The following is a 20674-nucleotide window of genomic DNA, read 5'->3' as shown; positions in this document are numbered from 1 at the left end:
ATCTGGATTTCAGTTTCACTCTTAATTTTTATCAGCAACATGAACTTGAATGCCTCTGTAAGTCAGTCTTTGAGGCACCAGGGTAGCATCAAAAATAGAATAAAAATAATAGCATATTCTGTTCAGAAATATTGGTAGAATTGAATAAAATAATGTACGAAAAGCATAAAAAAATGAATAATTGGTCCAGTTACCCAAAAAGATAGCAGAATTTGAAGACAAGCCTGTCTGAACCCAAAGCTGACATACTGCCTCTTAAGTCATTCTTTGGGGACAAAGGGCACTACTGGGAGGGTGTAGTGGGGGAGATGTAGCTTGGTCCAGAACAGTCAACAGGAGTGTGGGAATGCTGCTACCTGTGCAAGGTAAGCAGGGCAGTGAAACTGGAGCAACAGGGAGGGCAGTTTGGAGTCAGCTACTTATTAACATTATGACCTTGACTCTAGCCCGAGGTCAAGGTTATGTTGAAATAAGTGCACAGAAGCATCCAAATATGCACCTGATTAGGTGTGAAATCCACATCCCTTTGTATAATAGTCATACCTCCTTACATCTGGCCGCCACTCTGCCAGGTCTACTTTTTTTTCCATTCTGAATATTAAAATCCTGATCATTTTGGACAGTTATTTGTTTGTTTGTTTTCTGGTACTAGGGTTTGAACATAAGGCCTTGTACTTTATAGGCAAGTGACTGGCCACCTGAGCTACACCCCCATCCCTTTTAGCTGTAGTCATTTTTCGGATAGTCTTATGATTTTTGTGTAGGCCTTAGACTATGATCTTCCTAGTTATGCTTCTCATATAGCTGGGATTATAGAGGTGGCTCACCCTATCTGGCTTATTCATTGAGATGATGTCTTGCTAACTTTTTATCTGGGCTGGCCTCCAACAAAGATCCTCCCAATCTCCACCTCCTGAGTAGCCACGATGCCCAGCAAAATCCTGATCATTTTGCAAGACTTACCTCCAATTCTTACATTGTTCTTGACTCTATCCCTTACTTCCTATTTTTTATTACTTTCTTCCCTTCCCTCCCTTCCCTCCTTCATTCCTTTCATTGCAAATTATCCAGGCAAATATTTCAATGACAAGAACTATAAATAATGCTGGGGGAGTGGGAGGGGCACATCACTCACATTTTCACCTTTCTCCTCTCCTCACTACAATTCACAATACAGCGGACTAAACTATCCTATTTCTCATAAAAATTCTCATGTCCCTTCTATCAATATTAGCCATTTATATGACATATCTAACTTGTTAGGATGCAGCTATCTTAAGAGCAGGTACCAAATCTCACCTATTTTCATGTTCTCTACAAAGCTCAGCACAGTGGCTTGTGCAAAGTAGATCCTCAGTATTTAATTTAAGCGAAAGGAATAAAATGACACATACGTAATGAATGGTATGTGTGAGTCTGTTGAGGAGTTAACGCGTTCTTGGAGAATTTAATTGAGAGCCATGCATCGAAGTAGAGATTTCATGTAACTCTAGAGAGTGTGGATAAGATATTATCTGAACTTTTCTCCACAAGAATTAACTGGAGAAGTAGAAATAAAAGCTATCACAGAAAATAGTCCACTTACAATTCTTGTAATACCATGGCCACTTTCTCAAAATATTTTTTGCTGTTTTAATAATAGATGAAATTCCATTTCAGAATTCTTCAATTTCAGAAGTAAATTTTCCAAAAACCATCATACTGCATAAAAACATCAGGCAAATTCAAACCTTATTTGTTTTCAGAATTGGATATTCTTACTACATAAGGAAATAAAATAAAAATATTAAAAATTTTTCACTTTATTTTAGCTGACATAATAACTGTAATTATTGGATGCATTGTGTGATATTTCAATACATGCATACATTATGTAATCATCAGATCAGTGTAAATGGCATATCCATCATCTCAACCACAATAAAATTCTTTTAAGTAAGTGGTAAATGTATGTACATTATTTGTTATGACTGAAGCACAGTTATTTGTGCTTAATTTATATCAGGGCTTTTCTGATAAGCTTTCTAAATGCTTTGATTGTATATGTTTAAAATTGTACTACACAGATGAATGCAGATAAAATCATTTATCTCCTCTTTAGTACTAAAAGTATATTCCTATACTATTTAATATAGTTTTAAATATTCTTAATTTGCAGTGGGAAATACTGTGCTGTCCAATTACACTTCCATTGACATGTATTATTTTTCTTTCTAATTAAGTGTGGCTATAATAATATATTTGTCATAGTTCAGTTACATTACCCCTTGGGACATATTTCTAAAGTTCTAGGGAGTGAGACTTGAAAACAAAATTATCCCATCAAATAGTAGGGATTATTTGAGTGGATTTTCAATCCTTTTGTGCAACAAACTATTTTGGAGCTAACTATACATACAGATGAGTCTAAATGTATATAAGTACCCCTGTGGTTATTTTCAAACTGAGTGATCTAGTTTTTGAATCCCTTGGACCAAACTGTGCAGACTTCATAAGCTTCAGTTTATGTGGGATTTATACCATCATTGCTTGGTCACCTTTGATTACTTTCTTAGCTTGTACCTCAATTTTCTCTAGTATAAATGGAGATAATAGTGTTTATATCATGTGGCTATTAAAACTGAAAAATGAATATATTCAAGTGATAACATAAGCTAACATTGCAAACATGGTAAACTTTTAACAGGTGCCAGAAACATTTCATATATATATATACATAAATTGTTTTCTTTTTACTTGGCCTTTCTTGTTCTTTTCTTTCTTTAGAAATTAGAGTATTGAAGTAGACTTCAAAATCTTTCATGTCAAATTTCTACATATCTACATTGTGCAGAATTTTACTAGAAGAGTCAGTAATATGGTTTATGTACATTTTAAATATATTTATATTTTATTATCGTAAAAACAATCTTTTACCCCTAGATATTTTTCCCATCCCAAGTATTCTCATTCACAATACAGACCAGGCACAGGGCCGGGGCTGTGGTATATATGGGCTGGGTTTACTTTCTCTCCTCTTCCTGTACAGTCAATGTAAGAACACAGCCTGTGGTATGCACCAGGAGGCTATTCTATAATTATTGTTGCTAAATTTATGTACTGTCTTTGAATTCCTTACTCCATATCTCCTTGAATTGTCTCCAAATCAAGAACCCTATTGATGCTGATGCACATTAGAGAGGTTCAGTAACAGGTAACATTATTCAATATTCAATATTCAGCAAGAGATGTGGCCTGGTTCCTGATCATTAATGAAAACTTCCTCCATTACACCACACTTGCGTGTACCAGCTGAACATTGAAAAGCAGTTACTATTAACTATAACTCAAACAGGAACACTTGAGAGGTCTCAACACAGCCCCATTCATCAATAGGGGCTAGATGACTGGAGAGCCTTGCTTGAATGCCAAAGGCTTTTCTTTTGTTCTTTCTGTGGATCTTCTACCTGCTCTGTTTTATTGTCTTAGAGGTAAGACCCAGAATAGAAGGTCCTATTCTTAAAGTACAACTTTTCTCTGACCTTGTCACTTTCTGGTTAATTAGTATAAAAATAACATTTTGAGTAATTTCTTAGACTGTTCCCACAAAAGGTGCTATGCCTAGGCAATCTAGATAGACACGGAACATCTAATTAAGTGTGGTCTGTTTTGCTACCAAATATCTTTTATACTAGCTCAGAGAGTCTCAAACATTAATGTGCATTGGACTCAAACATACATTAATGTTTAATTAAAGATTAATATTGCAGTTAAAGGATGTTTTAAGGGGTTCCAGAGCTAATTTTGAAGATATACATTTTTTTCCACTACTCAAAGAATAACTCCACTGAAAAACAGATTGCAACAATAGTTCATGTAGAAACGCCCATGATCATAATCTAACTAGGCAAAGACAATACAGAAAGGCAATAAAAATATGTACTTCAAATTCATATGCTACATGCTGGGCCTCTTGCTCAGATATTCCCATGCTTAAAATTTTATAGCATCCTTGAAGATGCCAATAACTATTCCTTGATAAATGAGATCAGGAGTCAAAAAACTCTGAAAGAAGGTTACACAGGTGAAGTAGTACAGGACTTCTCAGTGCCTTCAACATATATTGGGGAACTCAGGGAAATTGAAGAATGTGGCATTTATCACATTAATTGGCCAAATCTAAGTTTTAAACATTTTACTACTTTGTTTTTCCTTGACAGAACTTTTTTTTTTTAAATCTCACAAAACAGTTTGGAGAAATAGTCCACATCCCATCCAGAAGAATTAAAAAACAGAGTTTAAAGTTTTGATTTCAAGAAATTATACTATTATAAAATAAAATAAGCAATTATAAAATTATGTTTTAAAGTGGAGTTCTAAGGTTTTAGTGGTACAATGGCATTGGGGAACCATTCTTGCGAGTTTCAGGAAACCATTGTTTTCAACAAAAGATTTTCACAAGCAGAAATGTGTTTCCCTGTCTCTACTCTTTCTGATACTATTTCAGGTGGATATTGACAAAGAGAGAGAGAGAGAGAGAGAGAGAGTCAGTCTCAGAGCTGCTTCATATCTTAATAATTGGCAAGCTCATGACAAATGCTGGAATATTTTTCATTATTTTACTTCTTGTTTTATTGAGACATGTTTGTACACCTTTATGGAGTATAGTATGATAATTAGATACACATATACAATGTCTAGTGATCAAATCAGGACAATAAGCACTTCCATCTTTTCAAACATTAACCACTTCTGTATGTTGACAACTTTCATATTCTTCTAATATATATTATATTTTCTAGTATATCCAATATATGTATTTTTAAATATATCATAGATTATTAAAACCAATAGTTACCCTACTATGCTATAAAAAGCCTGTTAATTCCTGTCTGCCTGTGTGATGGTGACCTTCTCTACTTCTTTCTGTGCCCTCTGCCTCCTATCTTTCCCAGTCTCTAGTGATTCCACTCCATTCTACTCCATTTTCCCTGAAAATCAACTTTATAGTGGAATAGTTTTATTTACAGATTTATTTTGGCAACACTAGTGTTTGAACTCAGGGCTTCATGATTGCTAGGCAGGTGCTCTACTGCTGGAGCCACTCTACCAGCTCAAAAAGTAGAACATTTTAAAATCAAGTACAAAGACAAGGTTTCTTTACAAGAATTGATAGCATTTAATAGATACTTTATCTTCCTATTTCATTTTATAGTTAGCCCTGATAATTTATACAAGATATATCAAATTAAAGTAGAAAAGCAAATTGGTTATTTTGATCAGGCAGAAGGGACAATAACACTCACATAAATGTGTGCAATGAAAGCAACACACACACATGCGCACACACACACACACACACACACACACACCCCTCACAATCTGTACAAGATAATATTTCTCCAAGCATGATCTATGATTTATGATGTGTCTCTAATCATAAAAGGCCCAAGAGGATCTAAGATTCTCAAAAAATGTGGAAACTGCTTCAGTCCACCTACACCATCCATGAATGTGGTCTATGCTAACCATATCCATCCTCAACATGTAATGAGGAAGAATATGACTTGTTATTCACTAAATCCCTATTCCAAACTTATAATGGGGCAAACATTTCTGTCAAATCAACTTCAGAGTACACATAGTTAGAGCCTTTACACTACTCCAAGAACTAGGCACTAGGTTTCTCTGAATCATTCTTCACAGTTTCAAGAAAAGAAGCAATGATCCTTTTTCAATCATACACTTCCCTACCTCTTACTTTCTGCTTCTGGAACTTCCAACTAGAAGTCTTGGTGTGGACCAGTGTAGAGAGCTTGGGGTAAACAACTACCTGATTTTCTACCTGTCACTGATACATGCCAGGATCAACATCATAGAGCCCTAGTTCAAGTTAACTCTTCCATACACAAATCTTCCCCTTCAAAACATTCTTTGTTCATGGCTGAAGCCCCTCCTAAATCATTCTTTGAGGTTTACTGCCAGGTGGAACTAACAGAGCACATCAGACTCTTCCTCCCACTTCTTTTTTGCCTAAACAGTATCACTTTAATTTACTAGTATATTCCTCTGTTTTCACTAATGCTTTCCACTCTTTTCTGCACCATGTTTTCCACTCAACAATCTCCCTTTTTCATCAAGGGTAAAGAAATTCAGGAATTTGCTTGTGGTCCATATGGTAACCATATGCCCTGGATTTTTAAGTTTAGTTCTAACTGCAAAGATTCTATCTTCATATCAGACCATATAGCATGATTTCTGTAAGGAAATAAAAAAAAAAAAACAGCTTTCTTCTGACCATAAACTATCATTCTGTGCCATAGACTATCATTCTGTGGGAAATTAGATTTGACTTTTTTCACCCCAAGTATTTTACTACTTTTTCAAGAGAAAAAAAAGGAAAATAGGGTTTAAAAAATTACAATTATATTTCTCTCCCTTATGCTCAAAATATTTTTGCTATCATGTCATATCATCTTTGCTAATTTCTTCCTTTATTTTGAAATTCATTTCAGTAGGGATGAAGTGATTGTGTCTCCCAAGAGTTTGTACATAGGTCCTAATTGGTTGGAATTGAAAAATAATTACACTCAAAAAATGTTTGACATTTCCCCAAATATCATCTGACTTAACTATTTCAATGAATCTTTGAATGGAATATGGGTTAGGTAATGCTAGCTGTTGTAACAAAAACATTGGACTTGAGCAAAAGACATGAACTCCACAACGATGGGTCATGGTCCATGCAGGCATTCAGGGACTCATGACTTTTAACCTGTGGTCCCTAAAGTTATTCTGAATCTTGACATTCTTTCGACAAATTGAAAAGAGGGAGAAAGAAAAGTTGCAAAGGAGGTTTTTATTGTAAAGTTTGGGAGTGGAACAAGTCACGTCTACTGCTCCCTTTCCATCAGTCAAAACTTAGTTACATGAGGCCTGACTGCAAGGACTTTGAAATTTCCTCCTTCCTGTTCAATTAGCTTTAGAGAAATGAGTTTGTTGAGCAGATACCCTATGTCTTCCAGTGATGGGTGGTATTGTTTTTATTTCCTTAATTTTATAAATGAGGCAAGGAAGACGGATTGGATAACTTGCCCAGGACCACCTACACATTGAAGTTGAACCTGAGAAGAGAATTTTTGAAAGAAAAATTAAAAAGCACACTTAATTCTATGTTTTTTTCTTTAAATTTTTGTCTCTTTCCAAATTAAGAAATACACGCAAATATATACACACTAGTTACAGCTTTACTGAATATCAGCCATCCAACAGGAGAAAATGCATAGCATATTCTTGATTCTTCCATATTTCTGTTTTCAAGGAAAACAGTATATTTTAAGTTGCCTATCATTTTTAATATAAATAAATGATAACATGTTTAGATTTTTGCATGTTCTATATATTATAGCAGACTAACTCTATAGTCTTTATTGTGTTTTATTTTCTATTACAAAATCATATTTGAAGTCATTCCCTCAATGCTGACACCTGTCATGAAGTAACAGGGTCTTTATGTTAGCTAATAAATAAGGATTGTCACAACGGAAGCTCACACAAAGCCCTGATTCATATCTGCTCATTGGTTTTCCTAGTGGCACATATCTTACATGAGTTTCATACTCTTAAGGTGTTAAACAGACACCTTAATGAGTCTTAATGAGTCTAAGTTCAAGGGCATCTATTTGAATCCTGTATAAATAAGCTGACTTTCTATAGGTCAAAGTTCATAATGATATTAAAATATTGCACTTGAAGATGATTTTGTCTTATAAATCAAGTAAAGGGCAACAGTTCCCAAGGCCTATTGCCATTACCAATCAGTAAGCAGATCACAGCACATTCTGAATTCCTATAAGACCTTCATGCTTCCCTCAAAGTAAAATAGAAACAGCTAACTAAAACCTGACATCTTCACTAAGCATTGCAGACTCTGCTTGTCTCATCTCACTTCACTCCTCACCTCTCATTCTGCTTAGTATCATCACAGCCTTCTCTGGGTGAGTTTTTAAGTAATGCCCACCTCCACTAAACCCTCATCTCTGCCCCTATTTGTGGCTTCAAAACACACATGGCTACTTCTAACTATGTAAACCATTTCCTTTTGATGATTTCCTTTTTGTTCACCCCAGAACTGGTTTTTGTTTCAATTTCTGGTTGTTGAGGATTTTTTTTTCAGTGCTGGAAATCAAAACCAGGGCCTTGCACATGTGAGGCAAGTGCTCTACCACTGATCTACACCCCCAGTCCACCCACCTCACTGTAACTAAAATTTCATGAGGGGAAAGACAATGTCTTCTGGCCTACAGAAGTTATCAATTAAAACTGATATTTGTTATTGCCTTCAACAGATATTTATTGGGCCTTAACTATTTGTAAGATGTTTTATAATATGAAAAATATAATTCTTGCCTTGAAGGAATTTACAGTCTAGAGGGAAAAATGAGATATATGAGCAATGATACATACCAAATAGCAACAGTATCACAAACTAATATTTAAGCTTTATTATATGCTAGTTTCCATTTTAAGAACATTACATGTTTTCACTGCTTCCATTCTCATCTGTCATATAAATGCAATTATTATACCTGTTTACAACAAGGAAAATGAAACATGGGGCAATAATGCAACTAGTCTGAAGCCACATATCAGGGTGTAAGATAGCTAAGAAAACCAGGAAAGTATAAGTGCCAAGAGAGGACCACCCTGAAACCTGCTAAAAGAGCTTGGGGTTAAGGTGCACCTCTGGCTTGGTGTTAACTGTAGGATGTGCGCAGTGAATATGAGGCTTGAGCTTGTATCTGAAAGATGCCCAAACAGAAGTTATTCTAGTCAGGAAGAAGGATATCTATGAAAGGTTAAAAGTAGGGCATAAAAAAACCAATTTTAGGTACAACAAATAAGCCTGCTCTTAAATGATAATGATCCATCATTCACTCCTTAATTAGTGACCGAGCAAGAGTCCTAATTTTGGAGGACCCTGCATACCAGACTCAAAAATTTGAGTCAAATCAATAGAAAGCAAGAATTTTATGTCATTAGATATTGTTTGTATATAAGTAGTTTTTAATGTGGTAGTTGTTACATTGTTATTATTCTCTTTCTTGCTCTAATCTCTTCTCAGAACATATCCTCTGATGATGGCTCTATAAGCCAAATTAGATTTTCTAATTTCTAACATGTAGTTCTTTGACAAGCTACAATTTCCCATGTTCTGTACTTCAAATAAACATGGTTTTAATTATTTGAATAAATCAGGCTAATACTAAGTTCTCTGGAATAACAGTGTGCCATAATATAAATGTGAACCATGAATAAGAAACCACAATGTAATTTTAAATTATTTTCTTTCTTTGTCTTTTTGTTTTTGTTTTTTTGGTGGTACTGGAGTTTGAACTCAGAGCTTCACACTTGCTAGACAGGCACTCAATTGCTTGAGCCACACCGCCAGCTCTAAATTTTCTACTAGCCACACAGAAAAAAAAAAACAGGTGAAAATAGTTTTAAAAGATATTTTATTTAGACAAGATATCCAAAATATATCAACTGTAAAATTAGTTAACACAAAAAATATGATGATATATTATACATTTTATGTACTAAGTCTGTGAAATGCAGTGAGTATTTCACACTTACACATGTTCAGATTTGCCACATCACAAATACGCACTAATCATATGTGGCTGATGGTTATGGATAGTGTATTGGACAGTGTTTAGATTAAGTTCAAGGAGAAGATACTATAAGAGTCTATTACTTTTATTTTTAAGTTTTATTCTTAAAGAGCTGTTTCCCAAAGTAGTGCAATCATTAATGATATGACCTTGGACTTTTCTTGATTCTTGGGCAGATTATTTTCTGGATGTATGCCAGGCTGCAAGAGGCTAAACAGATGAACATTTTTTTTTAATAGTAAGATCCAATATGTTTAACTTAAAGGAGAGAATCACCAAAAATGGCTCTCACATCTTCACATGTTGATATAAAACTCACACATTCAGCCACTCATATTTCTTCTCCACACATGAGATACTTCTCTTCTGGGAATGGAGAATCTGTGGACCTTCCACATGAGGATGCATACCAAAACTCCTGATTTAAATGAAAGGGGACTTACATACACATAGGCTTTAACAAGTTCTGTATATTCCAATGGTTTTCAAAGAGTAGTCTCTGGGCAGCAGCATTGGCATCACCTGGGAACTTGTTAGAAATGCAAATTCTCAGCCCCACCCAGGACTCTAAAATGGAAATTCTAGGGGTGGGGCCACACCCAGCACTCTGTATGCTAATAAGCCCTTCAAGGAATCCCAATACATGCTAACATTTAAGAAAGACTGTAGTATAGAAATAATAAGATGGAGGACAATAGAGAGGTGTAATAAAAAGAAAAAAATATTTTCGCTCTTCAAATAAGATTCACCATAGGTTACTGACATGACCATCCTTCAGGGTGCAATTAAAATCCACATATGCACACAATACTATGAATGAATTTTACAAATGTGTTGTTGAGCAGAAACAACCAGACACAGAGAAGCATATATTGTATGTAATTCAGTCTGTGTCAAATCCCAAAACAGGCACAACTGAACAATGCTGTTGGAAGTTGGAGTAATGATTCTTGGAGTGAGGCAAAGTAGCTGAAAGGGAGCATGGCAGGGGCTTCCAGGATGCTAGATATGTTTCGTTTCTTGAGATGGAGCTGGTTATGCGGAATTGTTCAGTTGTGATAATTCATCAAGCAGTACATTATGAAAATTTCACTTTTATTTATGTGTATTTGCACTCAATAAAAACCTAAAAATTCAAGTTTTTTCACAAAAATTAGGAATACAATTTTAGGGAAATGTTCAATATAAGTAACATATACTTTAATTCAGTTCTCTCACAGTTGCCCCTTCTGCAAAACAAAGATTTCCTTTTATAATGAAACCACAAGCTCTTCTCTGGGTTAGAGGACAAAGGCACACTGCCTTATTGCTGGTTCCTGTGTTCTGATTAGTTAAAGCTCCTCCCTCTCTCTTGGTCTTGTTTAATGTCTTTCCCCTTCTCCCTCTACTTTTAGCTGATTTGAGACCAATCCTCAGCAATTGGTTGTTATCATTACTCCAAATTGACTCAAGTGGGATCCTTCGAAGGAGATCTTCATTTTAAAAAGTTCCCAAAGAAGAAGTTTTAAGTCCCTAAAGAAGAAAGTTTTACTCTGGAAACTGCAAGGACAAGGTGGATACTTTGGGACAGGTGGTTTTATGAGCATCCACTTACCTCTCCCAACACAGTAACCATGAGCTTCACGTACTAACACAGTTGCCCCCATCACTGGTGATAGAGGGAGCAGTAGGAAAGCATAGGTGTAACAAAGGGACAGGGGATATGATACTGCCCTAAAGAAATGAGGTATTCTAGACAGAGGTACTGTTAACTGAAAATTTTCATGGATTCAACTTGCTTTATCAGGTAAGATTACAGAATCAGAGGTATATTTGAGGATTTTTTGGTCCTTACATTTTAGACTCTTAGGGTAAACTGCTTCTCATTCTTTTCATCAAAATTAGATCATTAGAGACTGTTGGTTAATAAACTACTGTCATTGTCTTTTTGAAAACTTTATCAACGTATTTCTCTGCTAAAAACAGAACTGATATTCTGACATTACTGCAAGTATTTTTCAAATGCTGAAGTGTTTATGTAATGTTTGGCAAAACATGACTTAACTCCTTTCCTTGGAAGTGACCTGTTTCACCATAACCCTGCTACATGCTCTACCAGACTCTAGGACCTGGCCCCAGTTCTGTGGACATGTCCTTTCCTATTGGCCAGCATTAATGTCATTAAGTGGTCGAATGTGACTCCAGATTCCTTTATCACTGCTTTATATGGGCTGTACAAACACTGATTATTTGATGTAGTTTAAGGACCAATGGAAATGGGATGGGGAGAATTAGGAGGCAGAAAGAGAATTTTGCGTTTAGAGAAGGCTACACTTCCAAATTATCTTGTGACTGTGTTCTGTTGTGTCATCTTGTATAGCTAACATTCAAATGTTAAAAACACTATCTGAATAGCCCTTGTGCGCAAATGTATATTCCAGTGTTATGAATGGAATGTGTCCATAACACAAACCCAGGTAAGCTTTATCCTCCAAATTCAAGGTATTTGGAGATAAGGTCTTTGAGAGGTGAGGTTACAGGGTAAGGCCCTTATGATGGGATTGGAGGATTAATAAAAAGAAGAGGAAGCAAAATCTTTTTATCTCTAAGTATGTATACCAAGGAAAGGCTATGTGAGGACACAACCAGAAGGCAGCTGTCTACAAGTGAGGAAGAGAACCCTCATCAGAAGCCAAATCTATCAGAACTGTGAGAATAAATGTTTGTTGTTTAAATCGCCAAGTCCAAGATATTCTGTTATGACAGCCTAAGTAGACTAACAAAGCCAGTTACTGGATTAGAAAAATCTATTATAATGATCTCTAGAAGTTATAGTTAAATGTATACCAGAATAATAGCATATTCAAATAAGATCCTTCTGGAAATAGAAAAAAACACTTTTTAAAGTTAATCCTTAGTATATTTCTCAAGGTCCTCATAAAATAACATTTCACAGTATTTTACTAAATTTTTCTCCGTTTATGAGGCAAAGCATTGTCCTCATCATGCAAATACCTCTATATACCCCATTTCCTATAATACTAGATGCCACCTGAGTTTTTTTTAACCGCCAGGATCAGATTTGAAAGTGAAATTTTCTGAACTTGTTTTATTCTGCCTGACCAAACTGTTCCTCTCTTTAACTTTCTATAAGTTTTTTGGTCTGATATAAGTTTCATGAATACTATATATTTCAAAATGACTAAAACAGTGATTTTTAAAAATGGATCTAAAAGAATGACAAATTTCTTAAAAAATGTTTTTTTAAAGGTGCTTTAGAAATAGTTAAAGTATATAGACACATTGAAATTAGGTAATGAACTTGCAAGTTCCACAAAGCAAGACACTTCCAAGTTTTGCAAAGGTGCTGCATACTGAGGTTAAGTCATCAGAGTTGGAGAGTGAGAGAAGCATTTCCTCAACACCAAGAACTAGGTCATCCAGAAGGCAAGAACCATGCAGTGGTCCCCTAGTGACTCAACACTTCTCCAACAATCATTAATCAGCAAGCTGATCCACTGGTTTCATCATAGTCTAAGATGGCTTTTCCCCTGTGGGTGGCTCTCTTGTCAGGCCAACTGAATGGCTATGGTACAAACTATAGATGTCTTTCCAGAGCCCATCTCTCACCAGTCACTTATGGCCCAGCTATCAGAGTAATACAGTGCAAAACATGGCAACCTCTTTTCCCCACTTTGCCTAACTAGGTAACCAGTACTCTTCTCCATTTCCCCTAATTAAAGGCAGTGTGGTACAAAGGAGCAGAAAACTGTAAGTCAAGAAAATAAAATGATCATTCACATTTTTACTACTAAGTATTGAGAGACAGAGCAGTGACTATCTGGACTGTCTTAGCTTGGGTTCCCACAAAACAAATCCTAAAACAAAGATTGGGAGCAAATGATTTTTGGGAAGAGGTAGTCCCAGAAATACAGGTGAATCTTAAAGAAGGAAAAGGAGGACCAATAGAGGATATTAGCAAGCAAGTTACTGCTAAGGAAATCCAGAGCACCATTCCTCTAACAGAAGTATAGAATGCATTCGGAATCTTCTTCATGAGAAGTGAGGAAACTGAGGTACATATCTCCCAAGTCATTTGGGGTCAGGAATTGAGCATTAACTCCTGGGGACTTCTGCTTTACCCAGGTCTCAATCAGTCTCAGAAAACAGCTCATCCACTGGAACCATCTCCTGTGATCTTGAAGTAGGTCCAAAGGGTTATGGTTGGATGGACCTTGTCTGCTACAAGGCTGTAGCTACAATAGCTGATGTGGGCTATTTCTATTGTAGCTTCTTTAGAGAAATCAATCCTTTCTAGATCTCAGAAATAGGAGGGGCTAATGGGAAAATGATATCCATTGAAACTATTCCAGGAATGGGGGAGGAGGGATAAAGGAGATGGTGGAAGGGGTGAATTCCAGTATGATATATTTGACATCTTGTAAGAACTTTTGTAAATGACACAATGTGCCCCAACCCAGCACAACAATAAAAAACATTTTTTTAAAGAAGTAGGAGCGTATGCACATATGAATAAAAGAAAAAAAAAAGAAGTAGGAGGGGGGCAGGAGTAAGAGATAGGAGAAGAGTGAATTGATCCTTCAGACCTTCACTACAACAATGTAAGATTATTTAGAATAGCAAATAATTAGATTCAGTTTGAATATCCAACAATAGAAGCAATAATAAAATAACTTGTAGTAAATTCATAAAATAAAACACTCTGAAGGAATGTGTATGGTAGAATTATATGCAATCTCTTGGGGAAGAGTTAAAAAGAAAAGAAAAACAAGCACATGGGAAAATGGAAGCCCATGATTAGAGCTCTGCTTCTTTTTCAGTTGGATGAGATTGCGGACACTTCTACAAAGATGTGGTGAACGAATAGGTACTCACAAGAAGTCATCCAATTCTTTAAGTTCACATAGAATTAGTAACTTCTGTAAAAGATCCAAATGCTCATTTTTGTCTCCAAACATGTCACTTTACATTATTTGGGGGTAAAAGGCAAGTTGGGATTCAACAGGATGGGCTATGACTTAGCCTTTGATTACTCTAGGAAATATGAAATCCTTGGGATTTCCTGGAAAGTGATTTCCCAGGCACCTCAGCAGCACTCACCAAGTGACTGGCTGAAAACAACCTGAGCCCAGAGTTGAAGCATTTGTGAATATGGAGACAGATTATACTATCTTAACTTCTCTATGAAATAAAACAGCTGAGAAACAGCCCCCACTTCCAGGCTATGTGTGACTGCTCAGAAACAGAGCTATAAAAACCCTTATCATTTCTCCCAAGGGAAAGGTCACCTCAACAATATAGTTGCAATAACCTTTCATTATCAGATCAAATTAAACCAAAGTGTGAATAAAGCACTTCTATTTTCTCAAGTTTATAGATGAGCTTTATTTCTTAGCTGGCAAACAAATACATACATTTACAATGTACAATATGATATTTTGAAATATGTTGTTATCTCACTGTTACTGTAATAAATACCTGAGCTGATTATCTTGTTACTGTAATAAATACCCGAAATGATCATCTTAATAAGAGAAAAAGGTTTATTATGGCTTACGGTTTCAGAGATTTCAGTGCATGGTCAATTAGCACCATTGCTTTTGGACCTATAGTGAGGTAGCATTATCATGGCAAGAGTATGTGGTAGAGGAAGACTGTTCACCTCATAGGCCAGTATGAAAAGAAATGAAGAGACCAGGGTCACACAATCCCCTTTGAAGGCACACCCCCAATGATCTAAAACCTGCCCAGGCCCCACCTCTTAAAGGTTCCACCACTTCCCAGTAGTGGCAAGCCAGGGACCAAACCTTTAACACTTTGGTCTTTTGGTGACCATTTCAGATCCAAACTATAGCCTATGTGTACATTGTAGAATGGCTAAATTAAGCTAATTGACATATGTATTAGCTCACATACCATTTTTTGTTGTTAAAACACTTAAAATCTACCTTCCTTGCAATTTTCAAATACAGCTAGCCCTCCTTAACTGCAGGTTCTACATCTGTAGATTCAACCAAATAAGGATCAAAATATTGCAAAAAAGAAATTTCATTTATATTGAACATGTACATACTTTTTTCTTGTCATTTTTCCCAAACAGTTTAAAAACTGTTTATATGACATTTATATTTTATTATGTATTATAAGTAACCTAGAAATGATTTAAATTATACAAGATGTGCATAGATTATATGCAAATATTACACTATTTTATAAAATCAGTATTTTATATTGAGCATCTGCTGATTTTGGTATTTGAGGAGGTCCAGGAAGGAACCAATCTTCTTTGAATACCAAGGGACAATTTTATACAACAAGTTATCATTAACTATAGTCACCATGTTTTACATCCTTTCATATAGGTAAACTATTTAACAGAATTCCAACTCTGTTTACATTCAGAGCATAGCTACATTTCATGCCTGTGGCTTGGCCAGATTTTTTTTTTAAGTGATGTCAAAAGAGCATATATATAGTGTGATGTTTCACAAGATAAAGGGAGGCAAGATCAGAAAGGAGAAAGACAGATAAGGTCAAGGATATTGAAACAGCCAAGTCATAGACAACCAAAAATAAGAGCAGATTTGCCTTTGTTTACTTTGCCAAAGGGGAAAAATTAACTTGATGGAAAGGGTAATTAAGCATTTCTTTTTCCATTGTGGTCCATCTCCACTTCACATCCAGCTGTTCTGTTTTACATTGTGATGATTCTTATTCCAGTCAATGACTTAAAGAGGGCTAGGGTGGCCCTGGTGGCATGCCACAGTACTTGCCCCATTATTAACCTTTATTTTATAAGTAGACAGTAAAAATCTCAGTGAGAACCATCTAACTCAGGTACGTAGATAATGAAGGAAAAGTAGGAGCAGTTACAAAAAGGAGTTGTCTAGAACAAAGAGATAATTGGAAAAAATCTGCACAATAGCATTATAAGGTATTTTAGAGCGATAGGTCAACACCTAGATACACTCATAGCTACAGAAACTGAGATTACCCATTGTGAATGAATCTCTGTGGCATTATGGAGCTTATTATTCTAAATCCTAAATCACAATCCTCAACTAGTATTCACCTCATAATGACTGACTCTCTTACCTGCTTATATTTTCAGTAACAACTGCAAAACACTGTCACCTCCCATGAAGAAATGCTCAAGCTCTTTTATCCAAATTCACTGTTTGGAATTTGGAATGTATTTTCTAATAGAAACAAGTTGCTTGTCTATGATGGTAATTTTCCCAGTCATGCCTCAAGAGCTGTTAGTACCTAGATTCTAAACCTCTGGGAATTATTGGCCACCTTTTAATGGGGGTTAATGAGAGCATAATGAAGACAAATGACCAACCATAACTCAGTTGGGCCTCCTGACACCCAGAGCCATATCGTTCTGTGGACCTGGATACCTTTCAGGTAAGTATAGTTCATCCCTATATACTCGGCCTCACTGGGACCAAGTGCTCTTCACATTATCAACATGTGAATATTCTTGGAATGTATCTAGGGATTATTTTTCATATATAAAAGAATAGTTATTGCAAAGTTTCCATGGGACCACAAACAGCTGCATAGACTCTTGTGTACTGTGGATAAGCACCCCATTCAAATGGAGGAAAAATTACTTTGTCTTTCACATAATAAATCAAAGATTCTAATGAGCAGGTCAGGATAAATGTTCTGCTTAGTAAAATCAAATCAGTTTACAAGAAGTAAAGGCAAGCCAAGTGATGTGTTTCTGTGAACTTTTGGATCAAGCTCTGGTTCTCAAATACAGAGATACACACAATGCTGACAAATAATATTTTGTGAGTGGATTTTTGGAGTACAGCATTTATTTTCTACAAACCCATTGAAGTTTCTTCACCAAAATGATTGACTGCCTCCCCCTGAAATAATAGTGGGGGTTACCAATCACACCAAAAGAATTTTCTAGACTTTATGGCTTGAAACTCTCTTCAAAGGCAGTTATCATCTATTGTCTTATATACCTTATATTGACTTCTAATTTTGACATAAAATGTGTTTTGACAACTAGTTTGTCCTCCTCATCTGTTAGATATACCCCAATATCTAATTGGCTATTTCACCAAGTCAGATCTACCTTAAGAATTCAAGTCTGGGGCTTGAGTGTGGCTCAAGCAGTAGAACACTTGCCTAGCAAGAGTGAGGCCCTGAGTTCAAACCCCAGTATGGCCAAAGTAAGTATGTAAGTAAATAAATAAATAAATAAGACCTCCAGGTGATTTAAAAACAAGAATTCAAATTTTGCCATCATTGATGAATTCATGAGATAGGCATCAAACTGGTATCTAATTCCTCAAAAAGAGTTCTGAAAATTTTTTAGAAAATGGCTATATCATAGGCATTAGGATATAAGTTTTTATAGTAATTTTTAATCTTGCTGGGTCATGGATTCCTAAGAGAATATGATAGAACTATCTCCTTCCAAGAAAATGAACATGTAAATATATAAATGACATTTTATATTGCTATTCTAAAAAGATGGCCCAGGGTTTAGAATATTTGCTCTAAAGGGACTTCTTGGTATAAGCCAGCATTTATCTTGATTCATAATTTAGATATATTTATAAAAATATCAATAATTTCACCATTTGTCATCAAAGTTTAAATTCATACATATACTATTCCATGTAGATATACTCAATTAACTACATTAAAAGTGATTTGCTTCTTAAATATTCTGTTTTTATGGGGTTTTCACTTTATTTTAATCAATTTTAAATATTAAGCCTTTTTCAACTTTCTAAATAAGAGGGATTTTTAAATTTATTAAAGTGTTTTTTTATTCCTTCTTATCAATCTTAAAAGCACATCTATGTATAACTTTTGGCTTGAATATTTGATTTAATATTTGCATTTGAAAAAATTCTTTAAGTATATGACATTGACCTTAAACATTTTGAAAGTCAGAATCTACATATAAATTTAATTCTGGTCTCTGCTATTAAAAAAATTGACTGAATTTCAGAATTAGGTGATAACTGTTCTACATTTTTAACATTACCTAATGATAATTTTTAGAATTAAAAAATGCAAATCCAAGGTGCTCCAAGAATTTAGTATCTATAACTATATTTCTCATGGTAGTTTACAGGACTCATAGAACTATTCAGCTCTTTAGCGACCATATGCACTTGTGCCTTAGCTCATGTAGATTACTGTAACAAAATTCCATAAACTGAGTAGCTTACAAATAAGATAAATTTATTTCTCACAATTTGGAGGCTGAGAAGTCCAAGATCAAGGTGCTGGCAAACAGTATCAGCTGGGGTCCACTTTCTAGTTCATATACAAAGCCTTTTTGCTATATCTTCACATGCCAGAAGAAGTGCAGGGTCCCTTTGGACCTCTTTCATAAGATACTAATTCCAATCATGAGGGCTCCACCATCATGACTTCATCACCTTCCAAAGGTCCCACCCCATAGTGCCATCACTGTGGGGATTCGAACTTTATCATATGAATTTTGAGAGGGACACAGACATTCAAACAATAACAACAGGATATATTTTCTCTCTTATCATGAATAATGACTTCATATACTTATACAGTACAACTTCCCCTAACAGAAAAGCTGTACTGTCATTTCACATCCTATGATTTAAACTCACAGTATCAAATTCAGTCTTGCTAAGGTTTATGAGACTGGAAATTCAAATAACCTTTTAAATAGAGTAACTTTAGTGGAAACAATCTTCCATACCTACCTGATTATTTGTGAGTGTTGTCATGGCCTTATAGTTTCTATCCTGCTTTGTTGACAGATGTGGAGATAGAATGATTTTGGAGAAGAGGCTCACATATAAAAGGGAGTGGGTTTGGTGATGACTCAAATTGATATGAAATCCCTATACTTACATAAAGACAAATATATTACATATAGAATGTACCCAAACAGCATATTTCTGAGATGTATGTTCTTTCATATATTTTATTTTTAAGATCAGGAGATATCTTAGAATGTATAATGAGTTATTGTGTATTTAGTAGCACTAAATAATTGTGCAAATAACATTTGCAGTGTCTTGGATTCAATGAAGTGCATTATATAGATTCTATTAGATTATAGAGAGCTCATAATCTCAGAAGGTGCTTTAGTAATGTTAAAGCAACTTCTTAAGGAAATTGAACTTAAAAGAGGAACCAGTTTGCTGAGGGCACAGATTTTGGTAGCAAAACAGGTACAACCTAGTGATTAATTTTACAGATACTTTTCACTTATTTTGTATGAACTCAATGTAAACTCAATGTAAAGCACTTTTTAAACGACATTCCTTAACTGGGTGTAGTGGTATGTGCCTGCTATTCCAACACAGGAGAGACTGAGGCAGGAAGATCATGAGTTCCAGTCTAGCTTAGACTACATAGTGAAATCCTGTCCCAAAATAAAAAGTTCAAAGACATTTCTTATGCCATGTATTTGGTACAGAAAGATAATGTTTATGTAAGTTATAAGGAAAAACTAATTATTGTTTAGTCTAAATGGATAAATTTTTAAATACATGTAAAATCTTAGATAATCCTACAATGTTAATGAAAGAAATGAGTGTTGCACAAAACTTCATGTTAAATGGTAACATTTTCTGTAAACAAGAAAAAAACTAAAATATCTTCAAATTTAAATTTTACCCTAACACAGATAGTTCTGTTTTTCATTGTTTATTTTCACTGTTAATATGAATAAAGAAAGACTTGAAGGATTTTTTTTTCAATCCACATGCTAGCTCCAAAATTAAAATAGCATATTTAAATGAGAGTTGTTTTAAACCAATTTGACATGAGTGAGATAACAGTTTGGAAAATGTGTCTATGCTCAGTTTTGCTTCTAAATTTTGACTTTTAAACTTATTGTCAGTCTCAGAAAGAAATAAGAAGCAGTGCAGATAATTAAACATTTGCCTTGGGGGAATTATTTGCAGTTAATTAAAACCATACACTTCGGGTGTATACTTGCTTCACTGGTTATTAAATTTGAATCTCATGTTAACTACCCAGGTTTCTCA

General features: G+C 35.1%; 1 protein-coding gene and 1 non-coding gene across 10 annotated transcripts in view; one reads left to right on the top strand and one right to left on the bottom strand.

Moving 5' to 3' along the window:
* Macrod2 (mono-ADP ribosylhydrolase 2) overlaps positions 1 to 20674 on the top strand; it is a 2131419-nt gene that overhangs the window by 1988166 nt on the left and 122579 nt on the right. The gene's annotated exons all lie outside the window — the stretch shown is intronic.
* On the bottom strand, positions 2937 to 3068 carry LOC141423739 (small nucleolar RNA SNORA51). Its single transcript, XR_012448558.1, has one exon. It is a non-coding gene; the product is annotated as a small nucleolar RNA SNORA51 (small nucleolar RNA).

Source organism: Castor canadensis, chromosome 5 (assembly GCF_047511655.1).
Source record: "Castor canadensis chromosome 5, mCasCan1.hap1v2, whole genome shotgun sequence".
Classification (NCBI taxonomy): Eukaryota; Metazoa; Chordata; class Mammalia; order Rodentia; family Castoridae; genus Castor; species Castor canadensis.
Note: the sequence above shows the minus strand (reverse complement) of the source record. Positions and strands in the feature narration are given on the sequence as shown.